The 18,450-nt window shown below is 45.4% G+C and overlaps 1 protein-coding gene across 4 annotated transcripts in view; it reads right to left on the bottom strand.

Annotated features, from left to right (window-relative positions):
* Positions 1-18,450, bottom strand: part of FRMD4B (FERM domain containing 4B) — a 130,341-nt gene that overhangs the window by 91,405 nt on the left and 20,486 nt on the right. Inside the window, exons 1-2 of one of the 4 annotated variants that reach the window (XM_021291760.2) lie at positions 5,299-5,567; positions 2,410-2,503 (exon numbers count right to left, since the gene is read on the bottom strand). The exons of 2 other annotated variants lie outside the window; for them this stretch is intronic. The gene's annotated coding sequence lies outside the window, so the exon portion shown is untranslated. Of the gene's footprint in view, positions 1-2,409; positions 2,504-5,298; positions 5,568-18,450 lie in introns of those variants that run through there. One more of the 4 variants, XM_065075432.1, reaches the window with a different exon arrangement.

The following is an 18,450-nucleotide window of genomic DNA, read 5'->3' as shown; positions in this document are numbered from 1 at the left end:
TGTGAGAAGCCTGAAAACCCAGGGCTACCCCAGCTTTACGATTATTTTATAGCCTAGTTAATCAATGACAAATGGGGTAGAATTACTACATAACCTAAATACCAGGCAGAGATCTACAGTGCTGTAACAGAAAGCATAAATGAGATAGTAAAGTTTCAGCACTTTGCATGATATTTATGGCCACGAACACAGAAATAACAACCCAAAACCTATCACTCTCCTGACAGGAATCTTTTAAAGACTGAGAATAAATGATGCCTAACTATTAGAATTATATCCTCAGTGCATTCATTCTCTCAGGATGAGTAACCCAGGGATGCTGTAGCCTCCAGAAAAAATCATGACGCAGAGCAATACTCTGTCCTTGATTAGACTTTATGGGTCATGCCTGCCCAGGAAAGGTGTACACCCAGCAAAGGGCTTGTCCTTCCCTGAATACATGCTCAAATGACAGAGTTCAGATAACTAGATCCTATTAAACATGAACTAAGAGACCATCTTGGATGCCTTTGTGCTTCTTCTCCCTGCCTGCAGTTTCAGACCATAGTACTTTAAATCTATATACTAAGTTGCCAGCACTCTCAATGCTATGGAATGACATTTTCTAAGAATACAGGTGTGCTGCACTGTGTTCCTTGAGCTGGGAAGCAAAAAAACCATCACTTCACAATGTATCATCTCTTGTTACAGCAATTAGTGCCTCATTTTACTAACAAAGTACCTGTACAATGCACATTTGTCAGCTCTGAGCAAATAAATAGGGAATAACCATCTAGAATTTGAAAAGAGGCAAATTGGTATGTTTTGTTGTTAGAGCAGATGAGCATTAGCAGCGTCTTTCTTGAAGGTGAGTCTCAGTGCTGGGTGTCTGACCATGGAAAGTCACATAGCTCATGGCATTTCCCCACATTGCTCATACAGAGCACTAAACATCTCTACAAATAAGACTAAAGCGAGCTTTCCAAAGCACAAGAGCTGCTGGCCCTTCAGAAAGTCAGTGTATACCCACTGTATATCAGCATCACAGAGCCAAGGGGTGCAAGGAGCAACTGAACCAAGGGAGAAGGAGAAAGAGCAGCCATTAAAAGGGTGCTTTTGTCCTCAAAAGGCCTCCAAAATAAACAAACAGCATGGCATGGGCTTGATCCAAAGCCCATTCAAATCGGTGGAAAGCCTCCAGCTGCCCTCAATAGGCTCACAGCAAGGCCGGGCATGCCACAAGAGCTCCACGTGCTGCCCCACCAACACACCAACCCCCAGCAGCGATTCTTCACCACCACATCCTGCAGCTCCTCCTGCCATTGCTCGGCTCTTCTCTCCTTGGCCTCAGCAGGCATTTTGCAATCATTAGCTACTCAAGCCATCCAAAATTTTTATTGTATTAAAATACAGACTTTGAAATAGTACTTTTTTTCTACCCAGTCCTGGGAATACGGGAAGATGAATGGGTCATAAGTCAATCGCCCACATAGCTGGGGCCCACAAGATGTATCTCCACACCAGAAGCCTAAACCATATCTGCTCTGTACTTTGTGAGGTTTCTTCCGGAGCCACCACAGAGATCAGTCCTCCCCCAGCTGCCACTTTTATACTTGACTTTGGAGAAGAAATCTGCACTGGTACTACAGCAATTCAAAGTTTTCCCCACCAAGAAGGATGGGTCAAGTTACAACAACATTTATTTTGCATGTTCAAGCTGAGCAGAGGCCCTCCAGGAGCAAGGAGACTCAGTACAGGCTTTCCCTTCCATTTCAAAGAAAAGCACAAAGAGAAAGGTCTGATGTCAGCAATGGCTGTATCAGATGCCCTTGGGGTGGGAACAGTGACATCAGAAACACAAACAATGAGAAAGGAAGCAGGGAGGGAAAGGAAGCCAGGACAGAGGGGACAGCAGGATGGCTGTGGCTCCAGCTGCTGAGTCAGCCTGGTCAGGTCAGCAGGACATCACCCCTGCAGAAAGCAGGGTGCAGGTGCAGGACACAGAGCCTTGTCCCTGTCACGGGAGATTTCCCCGTGTCTCCCACCAGACACATGTGACACAGCACTGGGGTTCTCACCCACCCTGGCTCCACACTTGCCAGCACATCTGCCACCACAGCTGCAGCCATATCCAGCTGTGCAACCCTTTATCGGGTTATAGGCAGAGGGTGGTGACATGGGTGCAGATGAGTGGGTCAGCCCAGCCCACTACTAAAAGCAGCAGAATCACTTGGCTTGTAGCTTACTGGGGAGAACAACAGAGAAAAGGTAATGGTAGAAAGTAAGAGTCGACTTTACCAAAGGGCTCTTAATAGCCTAGATTGTTAAAAACTCATCTTCAGTCAAAAAAAATAAAGAAAGCAGCTTTTAAATATAGTTTGGATCCAGTGTTTTGTTCTGTTTAACCTCTTTAAACTTTTCTCTAGTCACCTTGGCAGTGCAGGGAAGCCGAGCAGGCGTGCTGGGAGCAGGGTTTCATCCCAGCCAGGTTCCCCACAGTTTCCTCATCTCTCTTCTGGCTGTCCTGCAACAACATATTTTTCCCAATGGAGGTCAATTGGAGACCATTTATGTGCTTAAAGTTTATTCCTGCTATAACAGACACAAATGAGAATTCAGCATTTGTTAACAATTATCCTAGGCAATAACTTAAGTGTCCCCTCTGTACTTCACATGGAAACAACACAGTAACTGAGCATTACCTGTTGGCAGAGAAACATTTAAATGGATGGATAAGAGTGGCTGAAATGGCTTCTTGAAAGAAAAAAATTCTCATTTCTTTCCTTTTTCCCCCCACCCTCTCCCCTTTGGGACATAAAGCAGGCTTGCAAACTGCCCTTGCCATTATGAGAGCTGTGATTCAATCAGTGTTTCATAGTCCTAATTAACAAGTATTTGTTTTCATGGGCATGATTCCTCATTTGCCAAGGCTGAAAAATTATAATGCATTTTTCCTCATCCTCCTTGGTGAGGACATGAGAGCTCAGCCAGTGAAAGGAAGCCATTTGGAGCAGCAAGAGGATGCTTGGAAACAGAGCTGGAGTGCTTATATTAGCCTCTTTCTGTAGTGAGAGGATCAAATTGACATTTAAAAAAATAGCTGTTATTTGCATTTAGGTTAATGGCCAAAACTATAGCACAAAAAGCCCTTTGCCTGCCTGTTCCAGCAGGTCATGCCATCCTGCCTGTCTGCTCCTGGAGGCTGTTTCCCAGGAGCTTTGCTCCCATCCTGCACGTGTGCTTAGAAGGGAAGATCATAGGGGACATCAAGCCCAGGGAAACCAGAGCACCCAGTCCTCCTCCTCCAGTACTACATCAGGAAGAAAAAGGACTTCCAGCTACTGCTGACTGTGCCCTGCTACACCCCATTTCATTGCCTCCTGTCCAATATACCTGTTCCTCAAGTTTCGAAAAAACACACAAGAAAGAGGGGCCAAACTTCCTTCTCCTTACATTCACCTGCTCCTCTTACAGTATGGAACACTGCGTACTGTGAGATACTTGGTGGCTCGACAGGTCCTGTCCCATCTTCAGCATCCACCAAAGCTGAGGTTGCTCTATACCTCTTGCCCACTACATCCTAAACATGTTTTTCATCCCTCAGGGAGGAAAACAAGGATATTTGGGGCACAGCAGGAAAAATGGATTGAAGGAACTGTCAGGAGACAGGCAGTATCTTTAGAGTGGGAAAAACTCCAGGACTAGGATCTTTGGGGAGTAAAGCAAGCACAGCTGTAGGCTGAAAGGGATACCAATGTACCATAGACTGGCTGTAGAGAAAATAACATCTCTCTTTAGGGGCACAGATAGAAGGGACCGTCCCTCCCCTACAGTAGCTGGCCTTGACAGGACATGCGGGTACCTGCCCCATCTGCAGAGGCAGTAAACTCCCTCAGCACACAACTCTTTCCTAGGATTCACATAAATGATAACGGGAAAATAAATTCAGTGATTCAAAACCAAGTTCAGCAGATGCTGTATTTCTAAATCCTCTGGGAGTAAAAATAAAAAAGTTACGTGTAATATCCTTCACCCCTTTCTCCTGCTGATTTGTTAAACCAAATAAAAACTCCCACAAGAACGCAGCCACCACTGGAATACAATCCATGTTTCTGTATTGCTAAATTATGCATTGGTCTTACAGCACGTAAAATAGTAGCACAGCACCATCTGTTTCTCAATATGCTTGCTGCCAGCTACTATAGCAGGGGTTTACTCACATATCCCTTTCGAGGTACGGCTGAGCTGATGGGCAGAATGTCTGTCAAAGAGATTCATCCCCTGCCCACTGCACATTTGGGATATACCCTACTGAAAAGTGGGGACAAATCGGTTATGTTCTGATATACAGGACAGACTCACAGTGCCAGCTCTAGTGAATAGACCCTGATTATGTTATGCATCCTTAAAATACTGTGAGAGAAAGCACATTTTCCAGCTGTTTGTGTCTTATGCCAGAGCATATTTATACCAGCAATTTCATTTTTAAATATTCCAAGGGTTGTTGCTAGTCTTTACATTGTGATAGATGAAGGGTAAGGAGAATAGCAGACCACATTTCTACATCTTTGTACTTGAAATCTGAGGGGCTTGTACACAAGTACACACGAAAGTCTCAGCTGTTAATCAGGGAGCTTTCAACTTATTGCATCTATCTGTTCAAGCAGACCTTAAATAGTAGTCAAAGCACCAGGGAGCTCATTATAGAGCAGATCCTGAAAGCAATCGTCCCCACGGGTGGTACGCTGGGTGCCCAGGCCCAGTGATGTGGGCACAGGGTACAAAGCCCTGTGGCTCCCTCAGCTGGGTATGGAGTTATTGCTAAAAGTCAGATGTGGCAGGCAATGGAGGAAACCCCACACACCTGATTCACCCAAATTCTTGCTCTTCTGCCTGCAGAGCAGCTGCTGAGACACTGTGCTCAACAGGGACCAAGTCCAACACAGCCTGGAGCAGCACTGGCTCCTGCTGTGGTAGCAAATGCTTTCAGCCTGTAAAGATCTCAGTACATGCCCCAGCACCCACCCAAGGCCAGGCAGCACCCCCACATGGTGAAGTCTTGGTCCCCTCAGCATCCATGGCAGACATTGCATTCAAGTGAATGCTTAACCCACCAGCCAGCCTTGCATCAGGAAAAGGTCTGCTACTGGCAACACTCTCACAAAGCAAGCTTACGAGAAGCTTTTGAATACTTTTCATGCTCAGTGACTTCTGACCTGAACTCCCAGGAGCACCTCCACAGACCACAGGAACATACCCCCCAACTCAAAAAGTAATAACAGTCTCCCAGGCTCAAGCAACTCAACAAGTTTCTCTCACCTGAGACTCAGGAGACAGGAACCTTCTGGAGGTGAACACTGCTTGCACACCTCACCCTCTACCACACGCCATAAAAGCCTTTCCTTAGCTCTGTATCCAGGTGCTCCACTCAGTTCCCCAACCTCAGCTCGCGTCTTCTGCAAAGCCTCCGTGGAGCTGCCACCAGTCAAAGGCTGCTGGCCACACACCACGGCACCCGAACCGGTGGCTGCAGGCAGGGGAATTCCTGCAGGGCTGGGAGAAGAGGCCAAGCACCTCCCAGGGTGTCTAGGACAAGAGAGTGCCTGTCAGGAGACAAAAGCAATGAGCAAACTGGTTCAGCCTGTTGCTGCCTCTGCTGAAGGCCAGATCGGCACAGGAGGTGTTTAAGTCATGTGCTCTCTCCTGCCCCAGCTTGGAAGGAAAAATAAAGGAAAGAAAGAGGCTTCACAGGATTTTTCATGTAACCATTTTCAAAGAGGATATTTGATGACTAAAAAGAGAACAAAACAAGAGTTGGAACTTCTATGCCAAAGTCACAACAAAACAAGCTCTTCATTCTCCCAGATTTTGTTTTACACATACGCACCTCCTCTTCCACAGCCCTCATTTTACCAATCAGAGCCAGAAATAGGGAGACTTGTTTCCCCTTCTCTCCCCTCCAGCCTCAACTATCACACAGGCGATAAAGAATCCAGACAACCAGCACCATTCCAAATGAACAGCCTCCACATCTTCACTTCCCATGGAAGTAAACAAGATGATCTGTGAATGATTCAGAAAAGTTTCATCTGACCTTGAAATACAACCTGTGATACCTTTCTTATGCCTTACATATCTCAGTTCTCACAGGTGTAGGTTTCGGTAGCTGTTGAGTTGCATACGGGATGCACCCTACAAATGCACCAAAACACATAACAACCGGCTGCCACAGCTGATCCCAGGCTGAGCTGGTCCGGCTGCATTTGGTGCCAGGGAGGGCAGGAGGAGCCCAGCGCGTCCACAGCTGCAGGACTCCCCCTCCACTATCAGAAACATGCTCAGGCTTCAACTCCTCAGGTCAGGTCCAGGAGCTTAAGACTTCGAGTCACTTTTCTTTATTTCCTTCAATAAAATTACTTTCTTGGGAGAAATTGAGGTATTAGGTGTGTCATTCTTCACTGTTGCGCCCTGTTAGCATCTGTGCTTTGCTGCATTTCAGCTACCACTGCCTTCTAGTAGAGAACTATTATTTGGGGAGAGATTCATCCACTTTACTGTGCATCCCAGGAGGACGCGTGTAAAATTAGCATCCCCCACAGCAGCCACTGGCTCTCCTACAACATCTGGGGCTCTCAGCTTGGAGAATGCAATACTCAGAACTTGGAACATCTTGAAACATCCCCATGTAGGTGCACCTCTGGCATGCTATTGGACCACTTGGCCTCCATTAGTTTATACCTGCAGTTGCGGTACAGCCTTTACTTAATCTTTACTTCCCATTACCACATATGGATTTAATCCTTTCCATCATTTCACTCTTCTTTTTCTCCAGACCCTTTGCTAGGACACCACAGCACAGAGAATATCTATTTTCCCTTACAAAGAAGTCTCATGCATCCTAACCTGTTACATTTTCCTGTTTTTTTTTTACCCACAGTCACACAGAACAACCTCCCTGTCCAAGCTTAATAGTAGGCCTGGTCTACAGATGAAACCAGGCATCTTTTGCCAAGAGACTGGTGCACAGATTGAACTGTAGGACGGCTTGTTGATAAGGTTTATGGTGCTCCCTTTTCTAGCAACTATAAGTGCTGTGTGCCCTGGTTCATTCCAGATGCAAACCCAACCTTGCTTAACATCTTTTAAATTCATGTCTGCATAATCCCTCCCTCCATTAGATTAATGAATGAAGTGTTTCCAAGGAACAGAAGTATACACATTACCTAATTACAGGAGTCAGGCTGAAGCAGATCCTTTAAACAAACACATCCTGACTAAGCTCTTCTAACTCTTACCCAATCCTACCCCCAGGTATCCCCTACCAGCAGCTCCCCAAAGCAGCAGCACTTTGCTGCTGCAGGACCAGTCTTTCAACAGCCCAGGGCACCGGTGCCTGTTTCAATCCAGTTTTTGTATGGGGAATCCATCCAATTCACCTCCTGGGTGAATTTTGCTACACTTCCCCACCTGCATCCACACACCTGCACTGCAGAGAGGGCAGCTCTAGCACTGGAACCATCCAACACTGCTGAGATCTTCTGCTCTCTCTGGCTTTTCTCCTTGGCAGGCTGCAGCACACATTGCTCACAGTTTTGGGGACCCTCACACATAAAACTCAAGCCTGGATGACCTGCATAACACACTGCCTGGGCAGCCCCCCAAGGATTTCAGTGTTGCCAACCACATCTTAACAATGTGCTTTGAATCGCAGTGATCACAGAGATGATGGGAGCTGCCAGACAGGGCTTGCACCAGTTTAACACTCCACATCCCACCCACCCCCCCCATATTGATTACAATATAGAAACAACCAGAGAAATACAGGATTAAGTAGCCCACCCTGAATGATCTCCCCTCTATGGAAACAAAGCAAAGCCTTTCCCAGCACAGGAATGGCACAGAGGGATGCCAGCACACCAGTGCTGGCTGCCTGTCTCCCAGTACAGCACAGCTGGGGTGGGACAGCACACAGTTTCCATGGGGCCTCTCACCACCAGGCACAGCAGCCTGCACATGGGGCACACAGTGCTCCAGCCCACTGAGCCACTCCTGCAGCTTCTAAAAGCCACCCTACACTTTTATTATACAGATAGAAATGTGGTGCAGAAGTCTGCCATTCACTTCACCCAGCAGTGCCTCCACAGGATCAGTCCCCAGCAGCACAGCTGTTCAAACCAAAAAGCACAGGGCAGTGACAGAAACAGCTCCACTGACAGTGAAAATAGAGGTTTGATACCACATCACAACAGCTGCCTTCCTGCAGATGTGATACTCTCCAGATGTGGCAAATTTAACCCCTCCCTCTGCTTAACACACACTAATTGGTCAGCAATCAAATTCCTACCAGGATGGTGCATCATCATGTTGAAATTAAAAGGCTTACACTGATCACAAACTTTAGGAGACTATGTATGGCAAACTGTAATCTTTGCTCCTGCAGTGATTTATTGTGGGCAGCATCTCACTAGAGGGCAGCCAGCACATGGCTCAGGCTCCACCACCCTAAACCTCTGCAAGCAGAGAACCTCACACCACACAGCCTTGGAGAGCTCCAGTATAAACATACAAACAGCACAATAAAATTTGCTTAAGTAATGGTGTGATGAGGAATTAAAAAATAACCCTATACTATGAATGTGGTGGCTCAGACAGGCTTGGGCTCTCTAACAGACACAGACCTTGCTGCCAGTGCCTTGATTGTTCAAATCAGATCACCAGCTCCAATAATTCAAGCCTACTTTTGATGGCTTTCCCTATACAAGTGTCAAATACTTAGTGAACAATGGAGGGCTTTCACTAAAACTTCTTAATTTGTCCTCCAGACAGAGGCAGGGAATTATTCAGGTACACAAAGAAGGGAGGAAAATAAAAAAAGCTGCATTTTTGTTTTCTTACTTCTGCCAGGCAAATATAAACCAATGAAGCAACAGCATTAAACACCACAAAAACATCCCTTATCCCCAGGAAAGTCCTGCTCTTGCATGGGAATATCCACAACTTCATGTACCAAGCTCCTTCATGCTCTCAGCTCTTCAAGGTCACCATGGTTCCAATTCCACACACAGACCTAATTTAGACCCCAAATGCCTCCTTGCATTTAAGGAGCAAAACATACTGCATCCAAGAAATTCCCTGTGAGAAACCAGTCTTGTCCACAGTCACTATGTAATTGACCTTTTCCTGCTTTGTGTATTTTGTGTTGGCAAGCTAGAATTTGTTTCATACACATTTTTCTAGTCTGTCCCTTAATCCACCTGAAATCACAGTAAGATGACAGGACAGAGGTCACCCTTTACTGTCACTGGAAAGTGAGCCCAGAGCAATCACACTGTGGGAAAGAGTTTGCAGGGCAGTGCATGAAATCATTGCTGGAGACACCTGTAGCAACTTAAACCCTTGGAGATAATGAAAAGTTAACCCTTTCCCAGGATGGCCTATTATTATTTTACCATTCCTTGAACAGGTATTTTCACTCATATTGACATTTATGTATAGATTAGAAATGAGAAAGCAAGCCAGTTTGAATTAAAGACCATCCTACCACTTTATAAGCAATACTCACAAGCCAAAGCCTCAGATTTTTTATTTGACTCTCTAACTCCAGTAATTTAGCAGCACTTATTGATTTTAAAAGAATGGACAAAGCTAAGTAAGCAGGATGCAGTGGCAGCCAGGAGTAACTGCTGAGCAATAGAAAGGACTAAGGAAATATCAAAACCACTTAATCACTGAAAGATCAGAGAAAGAGTAGATGTCTTCCCCCACTTGAATGGCAAACTTCCCAGCAGTTTAGAGATACCACTTAAAACCAAAATGTCTTCCACTGGAAGTCTAGGCAAGCCTGGGTAGAAAAGGAAAATTGGCCTGTATTGTCCAGAGGCTCAAATATTATTTTAATTTATTCTAAAGACAATTTTTTATTAAAATGTATGAGGGGGGAGGGGTGTGCATTTTGTTTGTTTTACTGAAAACGTAACATGGCAGTTCCCCTGGTGCTCTCATGCCCAGTACAGAACAAACCATGGACACTGCCAGGGCTGACACATGGACCGCAGTGCCTGGACCCACTGGGGAGCCAAGTCCATCCCAACATCACCCCCTTCACTGTTCTCTCAGGTGAACCCCACCAGCAAGAGGCTGCAATACAACAGTAGAGGGCTGAGGCAACATTTCAGGGAAATCTTAAGTTTCACATGTTCTGGATGGGCTTTCTGAAAACCTGGCTCCCCAAAAATGATCTGCTGCGCATGGCAAGGCAAAACCTCCCCAGCCCTGGGGTGAATGGGGACAACACAACCTTCTCCCTGTTGTAACACAGCAAAACCTGTCCATCCTCTCCTTGGAATAGGGCTGAATTCTACTATCTAAAAACCAAAAGAAAATAGAAAGTGTATGGGGAAAGGATTAGTGTTAGAAATTAATTAACACATAATGCCTAAACAAATGAGTTTCATCCCAGTTTTATTCACTCCATCCCAGAGGGAGAATATCCCTCTTATCAGAGCAGCAGAGAAAGTGAAGACAAGTCTAATAAAAAGACAAGCTGGGCTTCCGAGAGTTGTTATTTTTAACTAATTTTCCCTTTTTGTTCCACATTATTTTAATTAAAGGCTTGAGATTGTAGTAAGAGCCCAATCATGCGCCAGCATTAATCTGCAGCATCCTGCAAGGCAACAAGGGTCTTGGCTCAAGTTGATGAGTGCAATTTCTAAAGAGGCTGTTTTGATACACAGCACAATTTGAAGTCTTTGCCACGTCACCTCAGAAGAGGAAAAGCCCATGTTCCTGCAGAGCCATGGCTGTTGTATAAGTTACCTAGAATTATGTTATCCATATGATGTTTTCTAACCAGGTACAGAACAAATGTGTGGCAGTGGTGAGGCTAACAACATACCTCTTGCTTTCTTTTAACATGACACATCCAGAGTTAGGGGTGGAAAAGAAACAGTGAAGTTACATCCGCTCAGGATGAGCATCCTGCATCAGCTGGGGAGAAGGGGGAGATCCACAGCACAGTGACAAGAGCTCACACATGTACAGACTCACTTGACATCCTTAGCAGATTCCACATCCCAGCTGCTCCCAGTTCAACCCAGGGTAGGAGACTTCAGCTGGTCTCACTCCCAGCTGCACAAGACAGAGCCCAGAAGGATGTGCTGGGACCCCAGTACAAGGATAAGGTTTCACAAGAGACAGAAAATCTCAGCAGTCAGTGGCCTGGGGTTGTCATCCCCAGGAGACGGGATGGTGCCATTTCTGAGAAGGGATCACATCACATGGAGAAAGACAAATGTCCTCCATGCACCCAACAGAGAGTGAGTGTTAGAAGAAACCCCTCCTTGAGGCAGTGTCCCCATGACAAATCTCACATGGGAAGGGCACGCAAGGGCAGTCACTGTGCTCAGGCTGCTCAGAGCTCTTCTCCTTGTGTCTCATCATGACGGAAGGAAACAAGGGGCCTGAAGTTGCAGTCTCCATCAGTTGTCAAACACCAGTCAGGAATGGGCCACAAAAGCTCCCACTAACACCAGCAGTGAACAAGCTACATAAAGTAGCTGTCCTAAAAATTTAAGAAAGGATGTGCCCCAGCCTTGCACACCATAAAGAGCTGCTTGGCAGGAGGAGCTCATGGACCTGCAGCCATACATTTTCAAACAGTTATCTCCTCCCAGCACAGGAAGATTTAATGTGGAAAGCCAGAACAGCTGCCCTGGGAAACCTCCCGCCCAGAGATGCAGCCTTGCATTTATGAGCTGTTACTTCCTAAGCTGGGAAGTTATCTGGGTGAGTGCTGGGACAGACCCAGGCTGAGCAGCAGCAGAGCTCAAGGCTGCAGCAGAACTCCCAGCACCCTGGGTCAGTGGCACCCAGCCCCTGACAAGGAAAGAAAACTGGACTTGAGTGATTTGGGGTAATTTCAAGTGATTTTCTCAGTTGCCACTGTCTTCTCATTGCCCACACTTAAACGTATTTTTCTTTCAACAAGCCCCCTTCTAAACAAAGCATTGCCCTGCTCTCCACTAGTTTTAAAAAGCTAACCATAAAACCTAGATTCAGACCTAGATTTAACAACAAGCTGTTCCCAAAGGCCATGTTGCACCTCAGGAAAAGCAGGGGCGTGTGAATACGGCAGTAGGGTCCTTACCTGACACACATCTACACGTAACCCCATAGAAGAGCTAGTTTGCAGTAACAGGGTACAAAGGACCCAAACTCACAGTTTCTGGGGCAAAAGGAAGGAAAAGATTGTGACACAGGAGGGCAGAGATTCAGCTGCAGGAACAGAGATGTTCTCCCCAAAAAAGACTGCAATAGTTTCACTTCTTCATCTCTGCATCAGCCAAATTAATCCCTGATGCAATCCCAGTGGGTTTCTGGTGCTTATACATTTTCTGACAAGCAGGGCTGGCCAGTCTTCAGCCCCTGACAGCCAGCAGGACCCTTCAGAGCATGTTGAGAGATTGCTCTGCCAGAGCCCTGGTGCAAGTGACAGCAGGACCTTGCTGGAAAAACAAGATAACACCACAGAGCACCCCATACCTTAGCTAAGGAGTCCTCAGCTGGAGACTGCTATCTTTAATTCAGATTCTGATAAATTATCATGTTCTTGAGCAATAATCGCTAAACCCATAGGAGGAGAACTTTATGTCAACAGCAGTGAGTCATCCCCCTTGCATACAGTCCCCAACTCCTTTCACTCCCTCCTTCCAGGATTTGATTCAAACCAGCCCTTCTGTTTTCAAGGCCTCTTATCTGTTCACTTTAACCCACAGCTCACAGGGCTGCTCTTTTTTTTCAGGGGGGGAATGCCACATACCGGCTTGGGCTGTGGGTTTAAGTGACAGCAGGGAGGTACAAGCAAACAGTTTCTGTAATCACTGGTCTGACAAATATCTGCAACCTGAATCTGAGCTGCTCTTTGCAAGAGTGTCCTACAGACCTGCAATTTAATTCAGCCTGAATAAGCACCTATTCCCCCTACCACCTGTTGATGTTTTAGGATGAGCCATACACAAAAATAAAAATGGTCATATTATAAAATGCATCTGAAGTTCAACATTTTTATTTAAGATGAAAGAAAATTTCAGCTGTGGGCTCTGTTCATTTTCTGGGACATGTATGAAAAGTTTAGCACTTTTTGCAAAAAAGGGGGCAAAAGAACATGATCGTGGAGAAATACACTCAACACAACTTAAACTGAAGGAGAAGGTGGGAAGAGCAAGCAGCCCCCTCCCACAGCACATTACTTAACCATCTCACTTGCAAATGAAGAAAATCCTGTTAAACAGGCTCAAAGCTAGTCTCTCATAGTGCAGTTCACTGAAACTATAGGAATTTGCCCTCAAAACTTTCCTTCTAGTACCAATGTCTATACTTCGAGATCAGAAAAAGCATTTAATAGATAAAATTAACATTTTCAAAAACTCACTTTGATTAAGTTGCCCACAGGGAATCACATAATTACAGGACGAAAGATAAATCTTTGTCTGGGATAATGTACAAAGGAGAAACACATTATAAAGTTATCATCATTTGGGCTCCTTTCCATTTGCCCTCTGAGATTCAGATCTCAAAGATCTCAGCTACCCTGAGAGCTACAAGCCTACCAAAGGAAGAGCAGCTATTGCAATATCAAGACTCCAGGAATCTGCAATTTAAGACATGAGAAGAGAAAACAAAACCAAGAGGGCCACAAGACTGTAAGAGCTACAAATGTGAAAATATTAATTCCCCACCATTACCAGGGAGGGCAGGAGCTACAGCAGCCTCTAGAAACCCAGTGTACAGACAGTAAGGGCATACAAAACCCATTCTTAAGGCACAGACCAACCACTAAATGACAAGGGTCAGTATAAAAACTTCCTCTATGGACTGGTTAGCCCATAGTTGTTTTGTATCAAGATGCAATTGTCAGCTGGTTCCTGTCCCTTAAAATTACTTCCATCTGCCTTCACCCAGACAAATAGCAAAGCTTCTGGCATAAACAAAACCCCTACAACCAAACATCCACTGTCTCCCCATACCCTACCATGTTTTTCTTACTGAGAAGGGCACTTTCCATGCTGCTCTACATCTCTGCAGGCAAGCTTAAACAGTCCTGCCACATTTTTTTGCACCATGGAAGAGGGTGGAGGCAGTTGCTCCCCAATGTAATCCTTCTTTGTGTTATAGCGAGAAAAGTTGAAGGATGGCTCCTGCCTGAGTCCTGCCAACTTCACTAATAGACAAAGGGCATGTCCCATACAAAGATTTGCAGCAAAGCTAGCCAACACCTGGGAAAGTCCCAGGCATTTTCTATCTAGGAGATGCTGCTTATCCATCCCACCTGTTGTCATTCCCTCAGACACAGGAGCTTTGCCCTCAAGACCTCCCACTACACACCAAGGATTCTTGCTGTGTCTTTTAAAGCACTCAGCAGCCAGATTCAGAACAAGAACATAACCTGTTTTGCTCCAGGGTGGCAATCCTGGAGTGCTGGACTAGACACCTGAATTATACAGTGATATTCAGCTTCGATGTACTGTGAAGATGCTTCTCAAAAGACTAGGTTTGAGTTGATGTATTTTGCAACTGCGTTGTCACCAAAAAAAAAATAGGAAGAACCATATTCAACATCTACTCCTTTTAACTAAGTATTTCAAAGATAAACACTTTCCTGCTCCACTTACCAGACAGATCATGGGCTGCCCTGCATGGAATGGTGTAACACAGAGGGACATAACCAGCTGCATCACTTGAAGCTGCAATTCACTTCCCATTGCTCAGGAACTGGTTTGTAGATCATCCATCTGCCATTCCTCCTGCAGCAGAGTCTGCAACATTTAGCCTACAGCAAGCCAAGGCAGATATAACCCTTTCTACAAAGGCATATGTCCTTAGCTTCAGCATGTAAAAAGTGGAGCTTATTTTCAATCCAGCACACCAAGCCAAAATAGAACACACCTTGTTTCAAAGCTAGATCATAAATGCTGTTCCACCACTACAAAGACCTTCTCATAGACCCCACTCCCTTCTCTATGGAGGAAGTGAAGCACAGGCCTGATTCTATACAAAAAGCAAGTTTCAGAGCTGGGAGCACAGCTACGTCTCAGCTCAGTGCCCCATCCAGAACGCCACCACCCTCATCCAAACAGCTGCACTGTACTGAACTAGCATATAAAAAAATTCCCGCAGTAATCATGCCCTTGTAGCTTTTTTGTTACTGTATACTCCAACTGCTGTTGAAAAGATACTCCTGATGCAGGCTCTAGGTTCATTTAACAAGCCAACTAATAATTGTATTTCATTTCTCAGACTATTTGCATGTAATTGAGCAGCAGCAGCCTGGGCTCCTGCTGTCTGGAAAGAGAGAGAACTCATGCCAAGGGGTAAGTGCATTGCCTTGAGCCAGCTGGTCCCTCCAAATCCCAGAAAACATCTTCTAGGAAGCGGAATCCCCCTGTTCCGCCCGCAGCAGGAACTGGAGCTTCCAGTTGCTCTTCAAAAGACAAAGGAAAAAAAAAATAATCAACATGTTTCCCAGTACTTACTCCCTTTCTGCTTTTCCCCTTTTGTAGTTCGCCGAAATAACAGAAAGACACTTAAATGAGATGTACACACACATAAACCAAGTTAATTAATAGCCTCAGCCTAAATTGGTGAAATCAGCATGCCTTAAGCGATGATTTAGCAGTTCACCACACTGAGCTGCCAGACTTTCTCCTTCCAAGCAGTCCCCAATCCCCATACTAACATTTGGCTCCCTGCTGAGGAGCCACTTCCAAAACTCAAGCTCTTTGGGGATTTTGTTCTCAAGACAAAAGCAGGAGACTGTGGAAGAGATGACCTCTCCAATCCATCTTCATCTTCTCTTGCAAGATGTATTTTCTCATCCTATATGAGGAAGGAAGGCAAAGAGGGGAGGGCTGGGAAGACAGAAAACCTTTCTCAGAGCTACACAGTTGTGTTTATCCAGCACACTTAGATTCCAATTTTTGGCAACTCCTGTCCCCAAGTATCTATTGTGCACACTGGAACAGACTGATGACTGCTCTGAAGACCTGAAAGTCAGTTGCTGTCAGGGTGATCATCACTTCTGCCTGGGACAGGTCCACATAGCAGAGGTGACAAGGACAACTAGAAAGATTGATGAGCTGTGCACAAGTAACAAGGAGCCTCCTCCAGACACTCCAGCCACCCAGAGGAGCCACTGCAGACTTTGCAGAGGTTCTTCCTCATGCTGAGCAGCAGGCAGGGAGATTAAACTCGGGGAGAAGAGGGGAGAACTGGAGCTCAGCCAGGTCCTGCTTAGCCCATCAAGGGGTAAACTCCTTCCCCAAGACCTGGTTGATTCCTGGAGATGAAACCCAGCTGTTTCTCACCACATGGGGAAGAAGCAAACCAGAGCTCTGCCCACATACCCGCCTCCGCTTTCCCACTTCATCTCCAAGAAGAGCAGCGTGGGCAGCAAACCCCTGTTCTTTGCCCAGTTGCAACACAACCAATCTTTGCTGGGACACAGCCAGTTAAAGCACTGGGTCAAGGAGTGGACATGGTTACAGCAAAACCCCAGTTGACATAAGGCAGCTTTTTGGTACACTCTGACTAAAGGAAACCATCAAGCAGTTATGCACAGAAAGCTGCTCCAGCACCCACCCAGTTTTTATCTGGTTATGAGATTTTTTTTTTTTTCCTTCCCCAAGAGGATTAAAGCAACAAAGAGGGAGCACAAAGGGAGAGGTGGGAGGACTGCAGCAGCATGAGGGAGATGAGAAACCAGGGGCTCCTGGCCTTTGATGTTTGGATGATCACATCATTGCAATTACTATGTTGAGGGCTCTGCTGTGTCACTGGTAAATAAATCATCCAAGGAAATTAACTGTGCAGGGAGCTTGCACCACAAGTCACAGCGGGTAAATATGATAACAGAGAAGTCAAAGCATTTCAAACAGAGGAAAAATGCCAAAATGCTAGGAAAACAAAGTAACATATATTTCAAATAATTTCTGTAACAAATATAAAATCTGGGTAAGTGCCTGAACAGGAAAGATCATGGAGACTTTAGATCCATTTGCTGTTCTTTGGGAAATGAAGCCATCAATTATTCATATGTACTCTATTTGAAATAGAGAGAGAAGGAAGAACTCCAGAATTTGTCTTCTACAAGGATGAGTCTGGCACTTGGTTTTCTGGAGACAGACATTCTGATAAAGCATTAAACACCACACAATGTTAATTATCTTTTTTATCCCCCCAAAACCATATGTTGGCTCTTCTCCCTCTCCCCTCCAATCACAATAAGTGAGGTGATGCATAATACATCATGATTACACAGTATTTCATACTCCATTGTTTCACAGACTGATCTAAAAATGTCATCTCAAGTACTTAATGATGATCAATTGATATGAATTCTCTACTATGGCTGATGCTCATTTTACATGCGAGTAAACAGATCCGTATAAAGGTTAAGACTTTTGGCCAAGACCAAATAGCAAGTCAACATCAGGGCTAGGAGCAGCCAGGGCTTGCACCTACTCTATTCATCCACAGTACCCAACACAAAACACCCTGAAGCCCATCAAGCAAACCAAGCATAGGAAACATCACTGGCAGAGGCAGCATATAGGAGCAGATAGGATGGAGCAGAGGGTAAGGTACTGCTGACCCACGGACCTTTGGCCATTCTTGGATCTGTGGCCTCCTGCTCTCAGTCAATCTCTCCAGGCTCAGCCAAGTCTAATTTCCTCTTAGCTACTTGCCCTAAGCACCACCTCATCCCTCCCTCCATGTGCTCCCAGCCCACAAGGCTCCAGAAATGCTTTCTAAATGCCTGCTTTGCAATTCAGAACATCCTTAAACTCCTCCATCAGCTCAGTATTTGCCTATAATCCCCTTCGGATCTAAAGTGTTTATATAGTATTACTTGCAAGATTTAACTCAAAGATGATTAATTTCGTTCTGTGATTTTTGGCTTCATTTTGATTTCAGTGCAACAACAGAAAGACTAGTTTTTAGTATCTTTTGGACTTTGCCTTGAATCAAATCACTTATGAATTTCACAAGCAGATTTACAGCCCTGAAGAGGACTCAGCTTTTTTTTTTTAAAAAAACAAGCTAGTTCTGCTTCTATCCACCCCTCTTGTTTAAACCCACCTAGCAATGGTGAGAGCGCAGATTCTATTATCACATTCATAATAGCTGTATCATGTTTATTTTAGATCAAAATCCATCCCATTCTACTTACAAGTATGTAAAACTCAGAGCTGGTGTAGGAGAGCAAACTAAAATGAAAACAGCATTTAAAGCGATGGCATCCATCAACATGAGCCAGCACAGCACCTGCCACTGCCCTGCACCCCACGTGCCCCACAGTAAGGGGATGCAGAGGGAGCTCCTTGGCACAGCTCTACACCCCCAGGGCAGGATTAGTGCAGTGATGTCAGGGCCAGCTTTTGAAAGAGCTCATACAGATGCTGCAGCCCATTCCTG

The sequence above is a fragment of the Columba livia genome, chromosome 10 (genome assembly GCF_036013475.1).
Source record: "Columba livia isolate bColLiv1 breed racing homer chromosome 10, bColLiv1.pat.W.v2, whole genome shotgun sequence".
Classification (NCBI taxonomy): Eukaryota; Metazoa; Chordata; class Aves; order Columbiformes; family Columbidae; genus Columba; species Columba livia.
The sequence above is the reverse complement of the archived record's forward strand: the minus strand, read 5'-3'. Positions and strand labels throughout refer to the sequence as shown.